This window comes from Belonocnema kinseyi, chromosome 5 (genome assembly GCF_010883055.1).
Source record: "Belonocnema kinseyi isolate 2016_QV_RU_SX_M_011 chromosome 5, B_treatae_v1, whole genome shotgun sequence".
Classification (NCBI taxonomy): Eukaryota; Metazoa; Arthropoda; class Insecta; order Hymenoptera; family Cynipidae; genus Belonocnema; species Belonocnema kinseyi.
In genome coordinates, this window is record NC_046661.1 from 116,054,826 (window position 1) to 116,060,905 (window position 6,080).

At 26.9% G+C, this 6,080-nt stretch overlaps 1 protein-coding gene across 1 annotated transcript in view; it reads left to right on the plus strand.

Moving 5' to 3' along the window:
• LOC117173120 (MAD2L1-binding protein) overlaps positions 1–6,080 on the plus strand; it is a 66,417-nt gene that overhangs the window by 37,986 nt on the left and 22,351 nt on the right. The gene's annotated exons all lie outside the window — the stretch shown is intronic.

The following is a 6,080-nucleotide window of genomic DNA, read 5'->3' on the forward strand; positions in this document are numbered from 1 at the left end:
CCCCCCCCCCCTGTTTTTGTCAAATGTCCACGTTTTGAGACCACCAGAATCCGAGAAACAGGTTTTTACGAATTTGTATGTTTGTATGTATGTATTCCAGGCTGTTAGCACGATAACTTTCGAAACAATTAATCTATTTGATTGGCCTCTGGCACAATTTCTGAGTGTCAGAAACTAAAGGTCAAGTTCCTTAGTCAGCTATTTTGGATACAAATTCAAAAAGTTAGAGCATTTTGAAAATTTGTGAGAAAATTTTTTTTTAATTAAAAATTCTATGGGCGGCCGCTTATAGCACTTGAAAATTATACACAAATTTATTCTTATGACTTTTTTCGACAAAAAGAAAATTGTCAAAGTTATAGCATTTTCAAAATTAAAAAAAAAATAAAAGAAAATGATCATTTTAGGGCAAACAACCTACAGTACGAAAAAACTTAGAGGAAGAAAAACATTCCATTTTAAACCCCTACAATATTATCGTAACAACTTTTTGACATTCTGAGGAAAATTAATCTTTAAAATTTTGATAAGAAAAAAAAATATCGAAAATTCAAAAATTCCATTTTGTGTTCAAACTATGCAAGATACGAAAAGAGGTAATAAGACTAAGATTATGCACTCTAAAAAGATCTAAAAATTTATTCTTAATCACTTTTTGATTGAAGAATTTTGTTAACAATTCGATTTTTGATTCGAAATAAATTTATTTTAATTAAAAACTTAACTATTTCATGTTTGGTTTAACATTTATGTTCTTCAGTTCAAAAACAACATATTCAGTTATGTTAATTTTCTTGCTTCTAATTCCACTTTTTGTTTGAAAAGTCATTTTTTTATTGAAAATTTCTTTAAAAATTAAAATTTTTTGTTGAAAATTCATTTCTTTAATTGAATATCAGTTTTTTTATTGAAAATTTGGTTTAACATTTATTTTCTTCAGTTCAAAAATCAAATATTCAGTTATGTTAATTTTCTTGCTATCTAATTCCACTTTTTGGTTGAAAAATCATTTCTTTAATCGAATATCAGTTTTTTTAAATAGAAAATTAATTTTTTAACTTCAAATTTAACTATTCTATTATTTAGGGAAAATGCATATTTGTTGATAGACATTTAATCTTTTTGGTTTAAAATTAATATTTTTTTGTTTGAAATTTGTCTCTTGTAATGATGAATATTCTATCAGAAGAAAATGAAATTTCAACAAAACACAGACAAAAGATGAATTTTTGACAGACACTTGAATTTATAACCCCAAAAGTGATTTTTCTACCAACATATTTAAATTTTCATCCCGAAAAATACGAGTTTAAATCAAATAAGTGAATTTTTAACTAAAAGATAAATTTCCTAGCAAAAAATAGAATAGCTACACAAACAACTGAACGTCCGATTGAAACTTAATGAACAATTTTTTTACATTCTCATTCATTAGAGTGGAATGTAATCGTCCAAATTTTCGACCTCTGGTTTTTAACGGATCTTTACGTTTTCGCACGCACAGAATCCGAAAATCATAAAATTTTATCAGCGTCTGCATGTTTGTATGTCTGTATGTTGCCACGCTAACTCTTGAAGGATTCGTCCAATCAAGTCAGCCTTTGATACACTTCTTAAGGTTCCCAAAATGAAGGCTAAGTTTGTTAAGCAGATAATTCTAACCAACATTAAGAAATTGAGAGCATTTTCACAATTCAAAAAATTTTTTTTTCAAATTTTAGGACTTGTTGCGAAAGTTTCTGATAGATGGATCATTTTTAAAAATATGCAATTTTTTAAGAGATCCGTAAGTTTAAACGTTGTTTTTAGTAGATTTGAACAAGATTTACGAATTATCTTGATGAAGTTTTACAATTGTTTGTTCTATATTCGTCTGTTTTTGATAAAAAAAACTTCTTGGTCGAAAATTCAATTTTTTTGTTAAAAATTTATGTATTTTGCTAAACAATTCTTTTTCAGCTTAAACATCAATTTTCTTAACTTAAAATATTACTATTTGATTGGAAATGAACTTTTTTGCATAAACTTCATATTCTTATATTGTAAATTCAACTTTTTTTTACAAAAAATTCATCTAGTTTTCTTGGGAATTCAAAGTTTCCAATCTTGGTTAAAAATTGATTTTTTAGTTAAAAAATGATTTATTCGGTTGAAAATGTATATATTTTATTGAATATTCAACTATTTGGATGTAAATGTATGTATTTTATTAAAAATTCATATTTCTTAGAAAAAAAAGTCTTGTTTGAAATGTACATATTTCGTTGAATATGTATGTACATTGAAACTCTGAGACTGGGCCGGTTTTGAAGCTGGAGGAGGTGGGGAATTACACAGATAGAGGGCCGTTTCGTAGAAAGCGCTTTTGTTTGTTCACGCCTGAGCGACCGCCGCTCACCCTGCGCAACTCCTTTTACTCCTACCTGCAGCGCGGCGTCAATTCTCGGAAGAACTATATAAGGGGGCCCTTTCTCTAGGGTTCACAAAATTTGGTTAATTACCGATAATGTATCGAGCTCGATAATGTATTTATCTCTCGCTCCGCGCTCGGTGTTTGTATATTCCAGATATCCACAGATTTTTTAAAACTAAAAGTCAAAACATCGACAACAGTAATTTGGTGATAGTGACTTGTATTTTTAAAACTGCTTCGACTTTAACGAATACATTCTCATCACGTATCTCGTCCTCTGCACTCGAATTTGTATCTCAACTTGTATATCATTTCCATAAATGTATATTATTAAAATTCATAACATGCATTGATATTAAAACCGACGCAGTTTCATGGTCTCTTTAGAAAAATGCGCATTCTTTAAAAAAGTGTGTTATTAAACATTTTACTGCAACTTCGGCTGGTTTTCCAAAAACTGAATTTACTCATTTCCAATTTTATTTTTACGATTTAAACTCAGCACATACGGTCAAATCATCAGCCTTACTTTTTTTCAACTTCTAAATTAAATCCCTACCTCAGTAACCCACAAAATTTTGATTAACGAGGATTTGAGGGGTTGTCAATTTTTTATAAATAAACAAACAAATATGACGAAAAATTGCCATTTTATCTATTTGACGTTCACAGTGCTCGTCAATAACAGGAAGTGTTGAAATCGCCAAAGTTTCATAAACTAATATTAGCTAAAGATGTTCCAATATTATATATATTATTAAACAACAAAATTTTTTCTAAGCAAATTGTTTCTTGAAAAAATGTTTTTTATGATTTTCCATAATCATACGTTTTTTCTAGTTATATTGCAAGACATTTTATGAACAAATGCAGTAGTCAGGCATTTTTTACAGAAAAATTCGTTTTTTCGATATACAATTTTTTAAATTCAGAACTTTATGATATTTGCAGCAAAATTCATCATTTGTTTATTAATCTTATGATCTTTTAAACAAATTTAATAAACAAATGCATTATTCGGGCATTTGTCGGCAGAAAAATTCTGCTTTTTCAATGCTAGTTTTTTCACATGGGAACTTGATGGGAATTTCAGCAACATTCATAATAAGTTGATAAATTTTATTATTTCTTTAAACAAATTTGATGAGCAAATGCATTAATCAGGCATTTGTCTACAGAAAAATTCGGTTTTTTTATGTTAACAGTTTTAATTAGGATATCGAAAAAAATAGATTTTCCATCGACAGATGCTCGAATAATGCATTTGTTTATTACATTTTTTTTAATATAAAATTTATGAACCAATTATAAATTTCGCTGAAATCATGAACTTCCCAATTAAAACGACTGAAATCGAAAAAGAAACTAATTTTTCCGTCCACAGATGCCTGAATACTGCATTTGTTTATTAAATTTGTTTTAACCCTTAGCTTGCACACGGGGTCCAAAATACCCCAGGGCATTTTTGAACAAAGATTTTTCAAAGTTTCCCGCTAGCATTGCATTGTTTTTTTTTAATATTTAAACAATGATTTAACATTGTAAAACTGTAAGAATGCTTAGAAAAGATGTCAAGGAACCTACACAAAAATGTTCGCATGAAAATGTTTAAAAACAAAAAAGATATAAACATTTTTTCACGCTGGGGTCCGGAATACCCCATGTGCAAGCTATGTAATTATTTTGAGGTGTGCAAGCTAAGGGTTAAAAAATCATAAAATTGATTAAAAAATTATGAATTTTGCTGAAAGTGTCATGAAGTTCCCAACTGAAAAGACTGCCATTGAAAAAACTGACTTTTTCTGTCGACAGACGCCCAATTAATGCATCTTTTAATGAATTTGTTTTAAAAATCATAAGATCAATCAAAAAATTATGAATTTTGCTAAAATTATCATTAATATCCGAATTGAAAAAAAAATTGACATAGAAAAAAACGAATATTTTTGTCGAAAAATGCCTGATTGCTGCATTTGTACATTAAATTTGTTTATAATATAAACAATTATAATCGAAAGAGAAATTTTTTTACATAATTTTGTTTCGATTCCAATTTCTTGCAACATAACTTGAAAAAATGTGTATTTGTGGAAAATCGTAGAAAAAATTTGTTCAACAAATAATTTGTTTATAACAAATTTTTTCGTATATTGTCTAATATTCGAATATCCTTATCTAATGCTATTTTATGCAACTTAAGCGATTTCAACCATTATCCTGTTATTGACGAGTACCGGGAACGTCAAATAGAAAAAAGGCCATTTTTTCGTCATATTTGTTTATTTATAAAAAAATTGAAAACCTAATTCAAAAATCAGACTGAACAACTCTTAGAAATCTTATTAACTTTTTTTCCAATTTTTTTTTGTCGAAATCGGTGAACATTTGTGGCCTGTACGTTATTCTGAACCAAACAAGTCATTTTTCTTCCCAATGTGCGGCACTCTCTGGACTTTTTTCCATATCGTGCGTTATTTGGCTTAAAATGGTGATTTTGGTGTGTTTTTTGGAATTTTTGAAATGCTATAACTCTGGTAAATTTTAGTTTTATAGAAAAAAGTCATCAGGATAACTTGTTCTTCTGTTTCAATACTATGAATACCCTTACAGAACATTTTTGAATTTTGAAAAAAAAGTGGTCTCAATAATTTTCAAAATACGCTCACTTTTTGAATTTTTATCCAAAATGGCTGGCTAACGAAATTGACCTTTATTTTAGAAATGAAAATTTAAAAATAGAATTTTTGATTCTAAAAATATCTTTTTTCTTTTAGTTTAAAATTTAAATATTTTGCTTAATAATCATTATTTATTGAAAATTCAACAGCATTGTTGAAGGTTAAAGATTCTTTTTTCCCTTAAATTCAACTACTTGAAAACTACTTGAACCTTTGTAAAAATTCAACCGTATTATTTAAAAAATTGTCTTTTTGGCTTGAAAATGTCACTGTTCTTATCTGAATTTTAATCTGTTATGTTTGAAAATTCTACGATTTGGTTAAAATCGCACCTTCGTAAATTAAAAATTTAACTACGGTGAAAGTCTGGTTATATTATATTTTAATTTTGCTTTTTTTAATTAAAATGTACTAAATGTTCTTTTCTTATTGTCAATTATTTAAAATATTACAGTTAAATAATTCTTTGAATATTCTTGATATATTTCTATAAAGAAAATTTGTATTTCCTTTTTTTATGTATAAAATTTCATTAACATATTTTGTTTTAAAAATATTTTCTTTTAAATTCTATTAAAATGTAGATTATGTTTAGATTATATTGTTAATATATAATTCGAATAAGTATCAATTATTTCTGTAAAACTATTTTTCCCCTCAAAAGCAAATTAGAGTAAACATCCAAAATTATCAAAAACACACTAGTTAAATTTAAATAATGATTCGAATATTCTTTAAAAAACGTTAACCACCTACTTTGGACGAAAACATTTACATGTCTTGCACAACAAATTTAATTACACATCTTTTAATTTTTAATATTTAAATTGGAATGCTCACAAATTTATTATTTTAATTAAAAATTATTTCTGTGTAAGTAATATATTTCCAAGATTAAGCTAGTATGAAAATATATAGAATTTATTATCTAAAATAATAGAAAATAAAACCAAGGACATACTTGTTTTTTTCTGTTTTTTTTTTTTTTT